The 19067-nt window shown below is 38.3% G+C and overlaps 1 long non-coding RNA gene across 2 annotated transcripts in view; it reads right to left on the bottom strand.

Annotated features, from left to right (window-relative positions):
- Positions 1–19067, bottom strand: part of LOC308530961 — a 628987-nt gene that overhangs the window by 379031 nt on the left and 230889 nt on the right. For both annotated transcript variants that reach the window (XR_013996879.1, XR_013996880.1), the window contains exon 3: positions 2952–2989. This is a non-coding gene — a long non-coding RNA (uncharacterized lncRNA). The remainder of the gene's footprint in view (positions 1–2951; positions 2990–19067) is intronic.

The raw sequence follows: 19067 nt of genomic DNA, 5'->3' as shown, positions 1-19067 counted from the left end.
CTTATCTTAGTTCCAGTTTCCTGGTATTAAAAATGAATAAACCATGGGGCTCTCGTCAATAGTATCTATTTCCATTCCTTTGTAAAATAACTAAATGAAATAATAATTGAAAAACCCTTTCCTTTTCAATTGGATGGTTTGAGAGCCTCCAAGCATATGTGGAATGAGCATCAAGTCAATCAATGGTGATGAGGATGCTCTGGGCCCACACTCCAGACAACTACCACAGGTCCTTGACCATCACAGTCTTAAATTACTTCGTTTATGGTCATGAGGAGATTAATGCATAATTATCACAGATTCTTGGTTAATACCGAAAGCCAAAGAAAGTGGGGAGGAAATTGAAATGAAGCTTCAGGAAGAGAGTAAAACTAATAATTGTGCAAAATTGCCTCAAACGGTTCATAGAATGTATTTATCTGATCAAAATTCTTATATAGCATATCAATATATGTCTACCAATAGAAAAATATTAAAATAAAATTCACACTCAATTATATCCATTTGGTTTTTCATTGGGACTTTTCAGTCAATATTTCTTTGGAAAAGGGAAACACCAATCTCCCTGATCGCATCATTAAAACACAAAAATGAAAATTATAAAATAAATTAAACTAATTTTTATAGCATAAAATCTAAGAATTTTAGGTATCAGATCATGAAAGCAATTTTGCCTCTTTATGTTAACCTACATTTCAATTCCAAACTCCATTTTTTTGCTAATTTATTTTTTCCTTTAGTACTTTCTTTGTGAATTTAAAAAGTATTTACCCACTCATTAAATGAAAAAAAGCAATTTGTTTACATATACAATCATTAATGACTGTTTTAAATAAAATTTATAATATAAACAATAATGTACTAATCTAAGGTAAAATAGTTTTCACTTATAATTACTTCTTCATAATATACCACACAAAAATGATGAACTGGTCTTAAAAATTCCTAAGAGGGTTGACAAGATTATAAATTAATATGAAAATGGTTCATGGGTCAAAAGAGGTTGGGAAATGCTGATCTCTGAGGTCTGTTTCAGCTCTAAAATTCTATATTTTAAATGAGACACCTCTGACTTTTCTAAATTAGTGGAAAGTAAATTTGCAGAGACTGCCAAATCCCCCATCTCTCTCACTAGTTACTTCCAAATTCGCATGAATATAGCATATGAAGTCTAAAACCTTAAACATATCAAAATCTGGAAATGGGAAAAATAGATAAGTACATTTAAAATTAACTTATTCTCTGTATCTTATCTTTCCACATTATCTATTTGCTGGGTTAGTAATTCACATTACTCGATTTGCCATTTTAGGTTTAAAACTTGTGAGAGAGTATCCTGCATTCATTGTTATAACCCGATAATAAACTGGATTTAAAATGTGCCCAGATTTACAACCAAAATTTTCATCAACATCATTCAAGTCACTAAGAATATTCTTTTAAATAATGAAGCCAATAAAGGAGCAAGAAGAAAATAAAAGATCTCAAGATACCCACATCTCTGAACTCATGGATTAGAAGAAGATGTGTGAGGATGCTGCCTACCAAGAGGGGACACCCGGGACCACTTGGTTCCTTACAGAAGAGTATGGATCTTAAACAAAATTACATCATCGATCAAGGATTTAGGACTGGATTATAATTGGCCCTGGACTTTAGTAACATGTAACAGGGGAGGGGGTACCATAATGTTTCTGTGAAAAGCCAGAGAGTAAACATTTTAGGTTTTCCATGACATAGTTTCTGTCACAACTATTCAACTGCCACTGTAGTGAAAAAAGCAGCCATAAACACTAAGTCAACCAGTGCGCATGGCTGTATTTCAATAAAACTTTATTTACAAAAACAGATGGTAGACAGGACTCAGCCTGCAGTTTCCGAGATCTGACGTATAATAACATTTTAAATGACACAGTTGAAGGACGGAATAATGAGTGGAGATATAGAATGGGAATGGAAGAATTGGAGAATCTTGATGATTGCAAACCCATTTAAAGATTTTAAATCCATTTGATTAGCATTGAGATCTCTATTTAATGTAATAACATCTATGTATACACATAAGATTTAGCCTTTCCGAATGCAATCACTGTACACTATTTCCTCACCACTAGTAATATTAGTCCCACTTTATCAGTAAGGAAATTGAGGGTGAGAGACTCTGACTTTTCAAAGATGTAAGAGTTAGTAAGTAGCAGAGCTACCACTGGCCTATGCGTTTTCTGATACTTCTGAATGCCCCTTCCAATGAAATCACTGTTTAAACGCACACACACACACACACACACACACACACACACACATCAATGCCTCAGAGTAAAAACTTTACTACCAGAATTAGGGTATTTATGAGAAGCTTAGGAAACAACTAAAATTAGCAATAAAATAGAAAAAAAAAGTATCAATTGACAAATTTAGCAGGATTCAGCCATTGAAGTTTCTTATGCTGAAATAATTTGCAGTTACCTCAATTTTAAAATGCTTTGAAAATCACTACCTTTTGTAACAAATACATCCACACTTTTCTTTTGAAAAATCAACTCTAAATATAGTCAGGGTAGCAGATGCATCCATTTACAGTGAAACTTTCTTCAAATTCAATTCTCTTTATTCCCTGTTCCTCAATTCATTCTTTCAAACAACATATTCATGTGCTACTCTGAAGTTTTACAAAATTGAAAAATCCAAACGTGAAATTATCATGCTATAGCTGTCATCATATTTATATGGAATTCTATATACTATAAAGGCAAAATTTCACTTTTGGAGTGATAATTATCAAGTGGGAGCCATTTTCACAGGTAAGACATAGATTCTTAAGTTAATTAACAAACCGAGATTTTGGTTCATCATCATGAAAATGATAGTGTGGTAGATTAATGTGTTCCTTTAATCGCTAGCATCTGAGAAAAAAGCAAAGGTCAATTTAATATGTAATGATAGGTTCTTACCCAATGACTTGATAGGAGATTGTAGGAACAAAAGTTTCCTGAAAAGTGGAATGGAGGAAAATGGTGAGAAAATGGAACCATCACATGGCACACAATAATAAAGAAAAGCCAAATTCCAGAGCTTTAATGTAACAGTTCATTGTAGTATTCCCATCTAAAATTAATAGGGAGACTCCCATATTTAAAATAAGAACTTGTAACAATTCATTTCAAGAAATGTAAAAATACTGAAAATGTTTTCATTAAAAGTGTATCTAAATTTTTTTCAATATTGTACTTTGAGTAACACTGTCAAATTGATTGGCTCATCAAAATGATAGATCAGTGGTTTAAAATAAATTCCATGTGTAAAAAATAAAAATAACCATGATAATAAAAATTATTAAAATGATAATCCCATCAGGCTAAAACCCAAAGAATCAGCCTAATAAGTAAAATATCAAATATAAAATATATTTTCCCATGATTAAAACCACCATCAGCCCTTTAGTTTCATATAGAACATTAATGTTAAATTAAGCTTTAATGGTTTTTATAGTAATCTGTAAATTTAGCTTATTTTTATAGTTATACTAGAGGCCCTGTGCACAAAATCCGTACACTGGTAGAGTCCCTAGAGGTTGCTGGCTGCCACTAGGGACTCTACGAGTGCATGAATTTCGTGCCCTGGGCCTCTAGTATAGGATAAAAGCTATATGCATAGGAAATTAATGCCTAACTTAATATTTGTCCAAATTTAAATAATATACCATATAAAGTGTTTACAAAGTATTTCCATCAATAGCAGGAATCCAAAAACCAAGTTGAGTTCTTTAATAGAAGAGTTTGGGATGCACAGCCACTTCCTATTGGGCAGGCTTTCCTTCTCTGACAAGGGCTGAAATGGAAGGAGAACCAATTAGAGCTCAGGGAGGCTGACTAAGGTCATCCTCAGCATGGCTCTTGAAGAGTCCTTGTACAGGTCTGAGAAGCTGCCAAACTCTTCCCCTTGCATCCCTCTGCCCCCAAGGACTCCATTTGCCTATATAATGCATTTCAGTATATCTTATGATAACATAGTTACTATTTTATGAGATTTTTTTTTACTGTGACCAACTTTTGAAAGTATCTTAAAAACACACTCCTATGTCTCCTAATTTATTTATATGTTATAATGATGTTTCTTTAAAAAAATAAGGTGAAATTAGAAATTGCTCTGAAGTGTAAGAGAAACTCAGTTCAATGCAACTCAATATATACCAGGTAAAAGATATTTACTAAGCAATAGAGAAATGGATTGGACAACTGTCTTCTACACCAAAACCCAGAAGTAGTTTTACTGAGGACACATTTAATTCATTATCCAGTCATTATTATGGTATTTCAAGCCAACAAGGGGGTAGGGGGATGAAGATGTCTTTTTTTAACTTGGTAGTAATATTGTCCAAACAAATACAGTAGGTTATTTGTGCTTTATTTAACTCTTAATCACAATAGTGATAAATAGTAAGATCCTGAGCACTTACGGTACTAGACATTGTACTAAGCAAGTTGCTCTGTTGTTATCCCATTTAATTCTCACAACAACTTTATGAGGAAAGTATAATTGTTACCTCCATTTTAGAATTGAGAACCTACAGCAAGGGATGGATCAACATTTATAGCTTGCAAAGCACATCTAATAGAATTAGGTAGAAAGACAAACATGCCACTTTTTAGGCCAAAAATAACTGCAGTAAGTGTAGTAGTTATACACAGTGAAAAATTTTTATAAGAGAGTATAGCCTATATACTAACCCTTACAGCATAAAACAACCAGGCCTCAATTTGCCCATTTCTGGGTCACTAGTTCATCTACTAACATAACATATTATTGGTGGGTATTTAATAGAGGGTCGCCTTCTACATCCAATTCTGAAGTAGAGAGTAAAGATTACTTTTTAGCTTAATTAATTAGGAAGTTTGCAAAAATCTAAATATTTTTACTTTCCTCAATATAATCAAGGAAGTTTTTTTTGTTTCTTATGTCATAGCTCCTCCTTTGGTCTTATTGTCTTTGGTGTTGTACTGTGCACCAAGTCTGCACATGTAAGATTTTTAATTACAGAGACATACAAAGAAATAATTTACAAAGACAATAAAAGGTAGGAATGACACTGTGCTTTTGCATAGGACATAGTCCCCTTCTCTTCTCTCCATGTCTAATATAAAGTATCTTTTGGAAAGACAAAATTTCTTGCAAAGAATTCACATAAGCAATATAAAATGTACATAGGCAACCTACAAATCAACATCTATAACTCAGAACATTTTAATGTTTTGATCAATTTTCCACTCTTTAAAACAGATTATTAAAAAAAAAAAAAAAGCCCTAACCTGTTTGGCTCAGTGGATAGAGCATCAGCCTGCAGACTGAAGGGTCCCAGGTTCGATTTTGGTCAAGGGCATGTACCTTGGTTGCAGGCACATCCCCAAAAGGAGGTGTGCAGGAGGCAGGTGATTGATGTTTCTCTCGCCTCAATGTTTCTAACTATCTCTCTCCCTTCCTCTCTGTGAAAAAATCAATAAAATATATTTTTTTTAAAAGCTTACTAACTTCTCCAGAATTTTGCAAGGCCATGTTAAACCACCCCAGACAAGTGAAAAACCATGGTTATAGTTTCAAGATTTCCAGAAAAAAGTTCATATTAAGCATTCTGTTGGTGTGATTTTAACAATTATCAAATTACCCTTTATATGTAGCCTATATTCTCCACGTTATTTTCTTGTCATTTCTTTTTTTTAGTAGACATGAACTAAAATTAAATTAAATCGAAACCTGTTTAGTCCATGTAGTGTTTCATTAACCTAATATCTGAACTGTTTAGATAGTGGATATATAAATGCTATCAAAATAATGTTCAAAATTCAATAAATTGAGTCAGAATTACCTATTGACTAAAATCTCAACAGAGAAACTCTACCAAGCATTTCTCAAAAATGAGCAAGAGCTGGACTCTTTACAGTTAGGGAAGTTTTACCCATAACAGGGTGTCAGGCCTGATGGAGCCTAGTTTAAGAAAGCAAGTTCTGTTCCTACTCCAGCCCTATAGTAGACAGTATCACACAGCAATTTTATAATAACATTGGCCTTAAGTTGTTAAAGTAAAGAAATCACATGTAGATTATTCACCCGAGTGAGCCCTGAAGCCCTAGGACTGCAGTGGAAATATACTGATTCTGGCATGAAACGTTAATTCACTACTTCACTGCTCTCCTGCCAGGTAGTTTTCTTGGTTCTCCTAACATTCTATTGATTTCCATTGATTTAACTTGCTTAATTCTAAGGTATACCTTGAAATGGACACTTCATTGGCTTTCATTTTCATTGGTTTCAACAGAGTCTACTTAAAAAGTGGCATAGCATTAAATAACTTAAAGACCGACTATGGGTACTCAGACTTGCACCTCTAAAACTAAAAGATCCCATTAAACACCCTTGAAAACTGATTTTCCTGAATCATGATTCATGTAGCAGAGTGACTTATTAAATATTAAACCTTTTGGATAAAAATCAATATTCTTTATTTTACATCAAAACATGTGTGCCTGTAAAATGTCACCAACACATCTTCCCCCTTCTCTTTCTTTGCATTTTGATAGTGACAAAATAAAACTGGGATCATTACATTTTGGCACACTACACAGTGACTGCTACCAAAATTATGTAACTATTCTAAAGCTTGTTTCCTCTAAGCACCATGATCTAATTTGTCAAGTCCCCTAAAGGAACAAGGCATGTGGGAAACAGATGGAGAAAAGCATAGTTGAGTAGGAATGGAAAAGAGATTTCAAATGTAAAGAAATGAAATAAAAAAAAAAAAAAACCTGGATAGAAGTCAGAGTCAAACATCCTGATTGGGACAAAGCTTTGAGTGAGAGGAGGATAAAAATCAGAGAAAAAACGGGAAAGATGCAAAAGCAGGATATGAAGAGGGAGTGGTAAAAACCCAACAGAAACAAGGTATAGTGGTAACTTATAATGGTCACTCAATTTCATAATAATTTTTTTAAAAAGGATTTTTATCTTAGTATGCAGAATGTTCAGTGTGTGGGTTCTCTAACCTGGATACTTCAGTCTTAATAGGATCATTGATGAGTCTCAAGGAAAGCAAGAATCCTCTGAAATACTCTGTAAAATTTGAGGTAGGGTGTGTGTGTGTGTGTGTGTGTGTGTGTGTGTGTGTGTGTGTGTGTTCGTTCTCCAAAGGAATCCATGACCCAAAATAAGTTAATAACCACTAGTCTAGAAGCTGCAGCCAGTGCACATCCATCTTCTTCTAACACAGGTGAAAAATACAGTGATTTCCTGTGCAGCTTTTCTTATGGGTCAAATAGCTTATTTGAATTACAGGTTCCCAACTGGGAGAGGAGCACTCATGCTCATATTCGCTAGGACGAAAACTTCCCCTCAACAACGCACCCTGAAGACAACATATGAACAGATACATTCATGAGTATTTTGATGAAGGATGTATTCTACAGGGTTAAGGCAAGGCATCTTTCAGTCAAGGAAAAGCTACCTGACACTTCCAATACAAAGAAAGAATGTTAGCCCAGAAGAATGAATGCCATATTTAATGAACAGAATAAGAACTAAAAGCTTTGGACATGAGTTCTGTCTTTTATAATGCTGCAGAAGAATTCAAATACTTCTATTACAGACATTGGAAATGAGCATGAGCATACATACCATTCACACTAAGGTGGGAATTTCTTGTGACTGACAGACATTCCATCATCTCTCTCTAGAAGTATTTATATTGGACCGGGCATGGCAGATACAATATTTGATAACTTGTGTTATAGCTGCTATTGTTTCTATATCTTCCCTGACCATAAATAAAACTTTGTACAATGGATGTGTCAACTAAACAAACATCTGTCAGCAACAATTAACAGCTACACACACACACACACACACACACACACACGATATGTACACATACATCTACATACCTGGAGAGAGAAAACATATTCAAAGGTTTTGAAAAACCAGATGTAGACACAGGAAATGGTAGCTTTCTACCAAACCAACTTTGTTATAGTTTTCAGTTTAATAGTAAACTCTCAGGTAATCCCATTTTCTTTGTGTTCTATTAAAAGCACTGGCCGAAACCGGTTTGGCTCAGTGGATAGAGCGTCGGCCTGAGGACTGAAGGGTCCTAGGTTCGATTCTGGTCGGGGGCATGTAACTGGGTTGCGGGCACATCCTCAGTGGGAGATGTGCTGGAGGCAGCTGATCGGTGTTTCTCTCTCATCAATGTTTCTGACTCTCTATCTCTCTCCCTTCCTCTCTGTAAAAAATCAATAAAATATATTTAAAAAATAAAATAAAAGCACTGAAGCTCTGTTAGAGATCTCACTTTGTATTATTTTACAACAGACCTTCCAAAGAAACCCTCCTGTACAGTAGAAAATATGTGTCAAAGGTACAGATCCATCAGCTGTTTTGCATGCCAAATTAAACTAGCTTTCAACACCATTGGAGCCCTATGCAAAGAAGGTGCATATATTTAATGTCTAGACCTTTCAAGATGTTTGAACAAGAGATTAAGCCTTGTATTTCACACTCTCACCAATGTGAAATATTCATGTGGAGATAGGCTGGGTGAAATGTCCCAGGGGTTATCATTAGGAAATATCTGATAACATCATAAAAACTTGGCTAATCCAAAATTAATTCCTACCAAGATTCACAAACCAAGATAATGAAGTTTTACCACTGTAGAAAAACAGATGAAATCCAGTAGGCTTCTGGCCAGCAAAATGAATCTAAATTGCACATGAAAATAGTGTTATTTAGGCTGTAGAAAACATTGAATTTTTATTTTCCACATTTGATTTTTTACCTAATCAGAAACCCCACTAAGATAAATTTTAGATATAGGTTGATGAGAAGAAAAACACAAAAAAGGCAGAGCTGAGTCTAACAATTTATTTTCACCAGAGCAAAAATTTTGCCTGGGATCTGCTTTCATTTAATTCTAATAATAAAATGTTATTTTTATCTTTATACTTTTATTCATTATTTCCTTGTCATGTTATAACTGTGGAGATAATCTAGTAATAGCTAAGAGATACTATTTTTTAAAGGTTTGTGAATTTTCAAACATTGATCATTTCTCTACTTTATATTGGCTGAAATTTCATTTTGTAAGAAATATGGTTTGAAATTATATTTCAAATGGATTTGGATTTTTTTCTTTGATTTTTGTCATCCACAATATTTGTTTACTTATTCATTTATAAAGTTTCATAACCAGCCCGAGAAATCCTTAATATTAACTTCCACAGACATCATTTTTATTTATTAGCAGGATCCAAAAACACTGTTTTGTATATACTTCTGGAAACTTCAAATAGTTCCTTTTTATTCCACTGCAACTTCAATTGCTTCCTATTTTTGAAGAAAAAAAATGTTTTTTACTCTAAGAATTCCAATAGAAATATTTCAGTGATTTCAATCAGCTCACTGACACCAATATAAAACTATAAATGTCACCGCTAGTGTCACAAGTAGAACTATTCAAGGAAACATGACAGGATTCCCTCTAAAGTTATTGGGGGGAGGGGGCTTGATTTTTCTCTGCCTTCATCATCCTCAGTCCTCGGGGAGCTCTGTAGCCAAGTGACTTTTTATAGCATGCAATGGCATTCATGCTAAAGAGTACACCATCGTCAAACAGGAAACTCTTTCATATACCAACTAGCATGTGGAAGATGAGCCCAACTGGAAGATAAAAACAACAGCCCAAAAAAGGTACTAAACTACTCTTCATGAACAAACATAGAAACTAGGGGGTAGGGAGAAAGAGAGAAGAAATGAGAGGGATGTAGAATAGAAAAAGAAGTAATTTCAGAAAAAAGTACTGTAATCAGAAATTTCTGGTGTTGAAATCAGAAAACTTCAGAGATCAGAAAACTTCCCTGAATATGTTCATGTAATATTCATTATAAAGTTGCGTGTATCACTGTAAATTAAACTTTCTTTGCTTCTAAACCTTCAACAAAGTTCTTCAAACATGTCTTATGCCCTGACCGGTTTGGCTCAGTGAATGGAGCGTCGGCCTGCGGACTCAGGGGTTCCGGGTTCAATTCCGGTCAAGGGCATGTACCTTGGTTGCGGGCACATACCCAGTGGGGAGTGTGCAGGAGGCAGCTAATCAATGTTTCTCTCTCATCGATGTTTCTAGCTCTCTATCCTTCTCCCTCTCCCTTCCTCTCTGTAAAGAATCAATAAAATATATTTTTTTAAAAAACGTGTCTTATATGAGCGATTTAGGGGTGGAGGGAATGGAAGCAAGGGTTTTCTTCCATACCTAGGTTGCTATGGCATTTAGAGATTTCCAGGAAAAAAACTGATAGAGTGTCGTTAATGTGGGGACTGTGAAGTCACTGGAAGCAAGCCCTTAGAACTAGGACAGCCCAAAAACAAACAAACAAAAAACACACACATACCCAGAAATTAACTGCATTTTTGGTGAGAGCTTTGGATCTCCAACAGGACATGTTGTCAAACCATCAATTTAAATCTCAAAAGATAAACTAATGTCAGCTGACACTTGGATAATCCTTGCAGTCCTTGTGTGGCTACACTTTTCCTCTCACAGGCTTCTGTGAATCAACAACTTCTTCACTAAAGCAAAGGAACTCCACTTGACCTTATTTCAGGAGGTCAATTTTGAAGTATGTACTTGTCTCCTGCCACAAATATAAATTTCTTCTTTTTTCCAGATTTTTACAGTTTTTATTTTTGTATTTGACACTGTGAAAAAGAGGGGATGCGGGGGCGGGGGGGGGGCGGGGGGGGGGGACCTGATTCATATTCCCTTTGGTACCGGAAGAGACTCATAAGGATGTTGTTGAACTGAGAAATCCCAGTTGCCATAACCTTGGCTTTTAACCTACTAAAGGCAGCTCAGGTTGACCCCAAGTCATCCTTGTTTTTCTGGCAGCCCTCAAGTTACAAAACGGAGGCAGTGATGGAAGCAAGCGATGATGTCTGAAGGACGGCTTTGCGCTCCAGGTATATACCCACTCCTGCATGAGTGCTGCAAAACCCAATATTTCATTTTAATCAATCTGAAGACAGAATTAGACCCTGGCTTATAGCTGAATATGAGAAATACATATATTGTGCTTTCTGTCCCATGTATCCCCTAGTACTTCTTTCTTATAATAATATGGAGATAAAGATTCATTGTGTGTGTAAAATTGGTTTTCCAACAAATTCTGTAGCTTTTAAGATAAAAATGAGATTCCCAGGGTAAAAAAAAAAAAAAAAAAAAAAAAGAATGTGCAAAAGAAAACAACCAAAGCAGGGAGGGAGTAATAAAGAAAAGAAAACAAACAGTAAAGGCCCATTGAAAAACAACATGCATAATCCAGCAAGATATTCCCCCCACGGACTGAAATTTGATGGGTCTGAACTGTACTGTGACTCCCCTCTGGAACAAACCACAGAGGAAAGACATTTGTCCGCGTGGGCTTCTCTCCAGGCAGCTTTCTTGGAAGCGCGGAATGTCAGATGGTCTGAAGTAGGAAATGGGAAGGTCTGTGTAAGAAACAATCTTGAGAATGACCTGATGGGCTGGCCGCAATGGCACAAGTCCTGTTTGGCAAACAAGGTCTGCAAAACATGCCAGACTGCTTTGTGGCTGCTATAAGATTCTGGTCTAAAAATGGAACAATTAGGGCTTCAGAGGTAGGCTTGGATACATACCAAGCTTGAACAGAGTAAGACAAGCTGTCTTGTACTTGTATAGTCAGCTTACGGAAAGCTGTCAGGGAAAAAATAGTGTTAGGCAGAGAGAAAAGGTGACCAATGGCTGGCAAAAAGGCAATCCCTGGGTCCCTAAAAATCATATTTGGAGCTCTGCCTATGCTTTTTACTTATTTATTCATTCATCCACCGACCAATCAACCAACTTGAAAAGAATCTTAAGGGACTGCCAAAACTTGAATAAGTCTTCTCTCCTTTTACCTTGCTATAGCAGAGGTAAATCATAATCTTTACTTCTTTTAGACCCATCCTAATTTATTTTAGGCTGTACAATTTTATTTACATACAATTTTACAGTAACAAATATGTGACTTAAATGTGAATCCCAGCAATTACTGAATGACCATGTGTTGTTTTGAAAAGCAATAGGTACACTCTACTGGTCTTTTCCCTTACTGAAATGGATTTAGGGAGAAAATAAATACCACTGGAAAACCTCTAGGATAGTGAAGACTGAATCTTCCTGTTCACACAGACAATGTTTCTGCCAAGTGAATGGTGCTCTTAAATGGGGGTCCATGAACAGTGGGAGGGATAATCACCCCAACACTGTTCTCAATATTTGTGTGCATATGTATCTTTCTGAACTCCCAAAGAGGTCAGAGCTCCCAGCAGATGTTCAGAACCACATCTGCCAGTCACAAAGCACCACATATTGTGTGATTCCATTGATAGGAAATGTCCAGAATAGGCAAATCCATGGAGACAGAAAACAGAACAGTGGTTACCTGCAGATGGGTTGAGAGGAAGGGAGCTAGGAGTTTAGAGCTAATGGATATGGGATTTCTTTTGGGGGTGATGAAAATGTTCTAAAACATCGTCTGTGTGAACAGATTATGGTCATGGTTGAGCAACTCTGTGAATATACCAGAATTATATGAATATGGCATTGGATTATTCACTTTAAATGAGTGAACAGCACAGTATTTGAATTTTATATATAAGCGACCGGCTGACCATTCAACCAGTCCAACCGGTAGCTATGACACATATTGACCACCAGGGGGTAGATGCTCAACACAGGAGCTGCCAAGCTGTGGTGACTTGACAGCTGCGTTTCTCGGGTGATGCACCTGGAACCAGAGAGGAGGGAGTCCGATTCCAGGGTGCATCACCCAAGAACCTCCCTCTCGCAATCTGGGACTCCTTGGGAGATGCAGGAGAGCCGGTTTGGTTTTGGCCTGATCCCCGAAGGCCAGGCCAAGGGACTCCACCGGTGCACAAATCCATGCACCAAGCCTTATATCTCAATAAAGCTGCTTTTAAAAAAGACATTTATAAAACTCTCACCCACAAATGTAAAATTTAGTCCTTCCGAAAAATAGCAATTCCTGGAGGGAGCTCATCAGACTGAAACAATGAAGAAACTGCCAAAGAGAGTAAATATAAGGGCCCCCATACTTATTAATACAAACCTCAGAAGGAAGGAGACTGACTTGGATCTTTGATGACTTTGGTTTACATTTATTTTTCTCTGTAGCAACTGAGCAAACACTACACTGATTGAATTCTCCATGGGCCAAGGGCCAACGAGTTAGTGGCGATATCTGCAAGTGAGCATGATGATAAAGGAAACTCCAAGCTCTAGTGGGCCAGCGGGCGGCGAACTGGACAACTGGCACTTGCTCCTCCAATTCTTTTGCTTCAGGCTATCAAGCTTCTCATCAGTTAAAGCCAAGGAGTTTTCAGTGTCCTTATATGAAAAGGGGGTTGTAATGTTTTGCATAAAGATAGTTTGAAAAATGGAAATACTTAAAAACATTTTCTGGTATACAATACTACCCTCCCCTAGGCAAAAATAACATATTATAGTACAAAAATATCATTTTTATTAAGGCTGGGTAAGATGTTTGTTACAAGTTGTGGAATATGTTTTCCTATGTGGACAAATTTTATTTGGAGTTTGTCCTATGAAATAAATTTTCTAGCCCAATGTAAAGATATTGGGGAGGGAGAGGGAGGAGAGCAAACTTTTTAGAGCTAGCAAGCTGACATAAAGTTGTATGAATTTTACCACCCTCTTTAAGAAAAAGAGGCAGGACAATAGGCAGTTTTATCATAGCAATTTTCATTTTTTTAATTATTTGCAGCATAGCCCAACTAGTGTGATTAACATTCACCCATCCATCTGAACACAAAAGCTCTCAACTTTCAACATTTAAGTTCTACAGAGTTTTAATGTGTTATCAATTAAACAAGTTTTTCCTTCCACTGTGGTTTTTGGATTTAGAGACAAATCTGATTTATTTTTACTGGGGTTGGAGAAGATGGGAAGAAAAAATGGGAAGAGAATCTGAATTATTATTTTATCAAACCAAAGTTAAATGTCATTAGGTTACAACTCTTTAGAACTGACACTCTCTGTACCTAGGCAGACACAGGCAGCCAAGATCGACAATATAGAGATTAAAATGCACTTTCTATATTATCAGCCACACAAAAAAAGGGTATAATATGGACACATACACTATATATGCTCAGATATCTTGCTGGTTGAGTAAGGATACACACTAAGTAATTTATCCTGAATTATTTCCATTTAAATGAAAAAAGAGCGAGAGAGAGAAGGAAAAAAAAGCAACCAGACTTACTGTCCTAGCGAGAGTAAGACAGCAATAATTTACAATTTCCTTCCATCTCATTCTCTCATCCTCCCTCCCTCTGCCTCTCGCTGTGCCTGCATCTCCATTCACCATCCATTCTCCATTTCCTGATAACTTCTCATCATGTTAGAATGTAGCTAATATAAAATGGTGGTGTGTGGAATAATTTTTAAAAAGATAGGAAAAAGAAAAGAGAGACAATGTGATTGGGAGGAGGACAGGAGAAAAAGAAAGATTGAGAGAGACAGAGAGAATGTCAACCCCTAAGTTGGGTATTTGCTATTTAAATTCAATCCTGCAGCCCTGGACGAGCTGAGCGATAGATGGGATGCGTTATGAATTTCTGATCAGACAAGTGATTGGTTATGAGAGAGGACATAATCCCATTGAGAAGTCTTTTCTTCCAAGCTGGGACAAGTAATAGCCTACCCTTGAGAGAGAGCACCTTGCTCTGCCCTGTGTGTGTGTGTGTGTGTGTGTGTGTGCGCGCGCGCAACTACATACATAAATTTTTCCTTTTTTAAAAATAAGTCAAAGTAAGCATTTTATGGCGATAAATGTATAGTAATAATTGATGGTTGCCTGCTATCAGGGATATGCCTTGGCAAATTAGGCACACTCGCCATAAACGATTCTTTTCCTGTTTTAAACCTAATTACAATTCTCTCCTTTGCCCATCTCATTTTGGTACCCATACTGATGACCTGAAAAGAAACTGAAAAGATTGAAAACAAATAACAACACTGATGTTTGGGGTACATTCTCTGATTTGCTACCCTTTCAGTATTTTGTGTTTACCTAAAAAAGAAATATCATGTATATACAATCAACAATATAATTCATGTACAATATTCAAAGGACAAAACCAAGTCTCAAAGGTTTTCTTTTTAATTCCACCTATGTTAAACAATACTTTATATTTCTGTGTAGCAATTATAGGCAGTTAATTACTCTAGCTCTAGTTAAGCATTACACTAACCAAGAGGTTTACAGGTTAATTGAAACTGTATTTTAGAGACAGGGTATTAAGTATCCAAGTCAAGACTTTGCAACAGCTTATGGCTACTGTACAGTAAAAAGTTAGGAACCGCAGATCTAGTACAAGGCTGCTGGAGTCAAGTGTATTAGCCTTCCGGCACTGGATGCACCCCCATAAGAAAAGACCTCCAGGTCCAATTTACAAGCAGAGGAAAAAGTCACTCAGATTTATATGAACGTAATGGAGAGCATAACAAACAAGAGAAGTGTTTATAAATAAAGGCAAGGGGAGCTTAAAATGTAAGAATAAAAGGAAGGAAGGCAGTTGGATCTCAATCCCTATCCAGTTTTGAGTGACATCACATGAAGTGAACAGCATCAGTTTTCTTTCTTTTGCCAACGGGCATCGCAGCACCTAATGGAAGTGTATTGCTAAAGAGGAGAAGGAAGAGGAAGGGTACAGATGTATGTTTTACATAATTGTCATCTTATGGTGTAGCTCCACTGCAGGGAAAATCAGCCTTCCATCTAACCTAGAGTCCTCTGAGCCAATTTTTGGCTGTGTGTGTGTGTGTGTGTGTGTGTGTGTGTGTAAAACAACCGTTTTTTCATGATTTAGGGAAATTTTTCTTTCAATTTTTTATGTACCAATTATTAATTATGACCTGAAAGATCAAAACTGTGAATGTCACAGTATCACCTTATCAAAATATAGTGTATTCATTTATGTCACATGCACATGTCAGGGTGACTTCAGGTCTCTTTACCCTCTAAGCTGTAATAGATACATTAAGCAAGTGCGGATTGGTGGGGGGGGCATAATCTGAGAGTACAAATTATTGACTTGATTTAGATTCATTACAGTCAGGCATGCCACCTGCATTTCACCATCTTTTTAAGATGGGGAACCTGCCCTCAAAGAATATTATGTAAATCTTTCTGTCACAGATTATTGCCTCTATACATGACTTCCACACCGTGCATCTGCTTTCTGTGCAAGTTTATTACATACACACATACAATTTCCCATTTTTAACCTCCAGTACTTCCCATTCTCCTCCTTCCCCCAACACTCATTATGGGGCAAATTACCTTAAGCAGGACACTACTGGTTTTCTTCCATTCAATTTACATAATTGCTGTTTTGTTGCACTTTTCTCATGTAGAAATTTTGCTCCCCAAAGGAAAGCATCAATGTTTAAATGGCAAAATGGAGTTCTACTCGGGGTTATAAATGTAGGGGTGCTCCTGGCAATGCATTCTGCAACATTCTGAACACCTCAGTCTATAAGTCGTTTTCAAGGCTATGGTCAGTGTTTTCTATGACAGGGACAACCCAGAGTAAAATATGCATCAGCTAATGACACCAAGCTTCCTAGAGCCACGAAAATAGCTGTTTTAGGACTGGTCTCTCATTAATTTTTAATACAACACAGTGCCAAATCTATAATGTACTGACTTAACTTTAGTCAATAATGATAATTAACATCAACATTTGTATCCTATATAATAAAAGCCTAATATGCGAAGTGCCCGGTTGTCCAGTCAGCTGTTCAACCAATCAAAGCATAATATGCTAATGATATGCTAAGGCCGCTCAACCACTCACTATGACATGCACTGACCACCAGGAGGTAGACACTCCGACTGGAGGTTAGCTTGCTGCTTGGGTCCAGCTGATCAGGACTGAGCAAGACGGGCCAGACATGCCCTGGAGCCTTCCTGTGGTCCCTCCCTGGCTAGCCAACCTCCCGCGTCCCTCCCCGGCCCCAATTGTGCACCAGTGGGGTCCCTCTGCCTGGCCTGCACCCTCTCACAATCCAGGACCCCTCAGGGGATGTCAGAGAGCTGGCTTCAGCCCAATCCCGCAGGCCAGGCCGGGGGACCCTACTGGTGCACAAATTCATGCACTGGCCCTCTAGTATCTATCTACACTAATAAAAGACAAACATGCAAATTAACTGTACCTTCGTTATGCCTTAAGCCATGCCCACCAGCCAATCAGAGTGACTATATGCAAATTAACCCAACCAAGATGGCGGCCAGCAGCCATGGAGCTGGAGCAAGCAGGAACCTTGGTTGCTTCAGTGATGAAGGAAGCCAAGCTTACCGGCTGCTGCGGCCAGCTCTGAGCTCCACTCAAGGCAACAAAGTTTCAATTATAGAAGATAAATAAACCCCAGATACCTGCTTTCTGCCGGCCGTGACCACGGAGCTAGAGTGAGCAGGAGGCTTGGGTTGCTCCTGGTGATGGAGGAAGCCAAGCTTCCCGCCCACCCTGGCCAGCTCTGAGCTCCACTCAAGGCTACAAAGTTTCAATTATAGAAGGTAAATAAATCCCAGAATAAAAAATAAAAAAGAATAAAAGGAGAGGCTGGGAGCTTCCATCGCTGGGGGTCTTAGCCAGCCTGAAAACAGCCCTCAGCCCCTCACCCAGACTGGCCAGGCACCCCAGTGGGGATCCCCCACCCTAAAGGGGGTTTGGCCAGCCTGAAAACAGCCATCATCCCCTCACCTAGGCTGGCCAAACCTCCATGGGGTGAGGGTCCCCACTGGGGGGGGGGCTTGACCAGCCTGCAAGCAGCCATCAGCCCCTCACCCAGGCTGGCCAGGCACCCCAGTGGGGACCCCAACCCTGAAGGGGGTGTGACCAGCTGCAAACAGTCATCAGACCCTCACCCAAGCTGGCCAGGCACCCCATTGGGGACCCCCACCCTGATCCAGGACACCCTTCAGGGCAAACCAGCTGGCCCGCACCCATGCACCAGGCCTCTATCCTATATAATAAAAGGGTAATATGCAAATTGACCCTAACAGCAGAACAACTGGGAATGACTGGTCACTATGACACATACTGACCACCAGGGGGCAGATGCTCAATGCAGGAGCTGTCCCCTGGTGGTCAGTGCACTCCCACAGGGGGAGCTCTGCTCAGCCACAAGCCAGGCCGATGGCTGCCAGCACATCGGTGGTAGCGGGAGCCAATCCCGCCTCCTCAGCAGCACTAAGGATGTCCGATTGCAGCTTAGGTCTGCTCCCTGCTGGTAAGTGGACATCCCCCGAGGGCTGCCGGGCTGCCAGAGGGATGTCTGACTGCCAGCTTGGACCCGATCCCCCAGGGAGCGGGCCTAAGCCAGCAGGTGGACATCCTCTGAGGGGTCCCAGACTGCAAGAGGGCACAGGCCAGGCTGAGGGACCCCCCCGAGTGCACAAATTTTTGTGCACCGGGCCTCTAGTATATACATAAAAGCCTAAGTGACCCTTACGACCGAATGACCAGAATGACCAGAACAACAGGTCAATCAGTTGCTATGACATGCACTGACCACCAGGGGGCAGATGCTCGATGCAGGAGCTGCCCCTGGTGGTCAGTGCACTCCCACAGCCAACCTCCTGTGGAAAGATATTCTCTTAAATTATCTTCTAAAAGCTTTCGTGCTTTGCCTATTACACCTTCAGGTCTTTATTTCACCTGGAATTGATTATTTTGTATACTGTGCAGTGGAGTTCCAATTTCATTTCTTTTTTCATATAAATAATGAATTGTCCAAACACAATTTACTGAAAAGTCTTTTCTTTCCCCACTGATTTATAAAACTACTTCTGTTATCTATCTAAGTGTGTGAATATATATATATATATATATATATATATATATATATACCGCCTATCTAATAAAAGAGAAACATGGTAATTGGCATACAAACGCTACCCTTCCCATTGGCTAATCAG

This window comes from Myotis nattereri, assembly GCF_964212035.1.
Source record: "Myotis nattereri genome assembly, chromosome: 15".
Lineage (NCBI taxonomy): Eukaryota > Metazoa > Chordata > Mammalia > Chiroptera > Vespertilionidae > Myotis > Myotis nattereri.
Note: the sequence above shows the minus strand (reverse complement) of the source record. Positions and strands in the feature narration are given on the sequence as shown.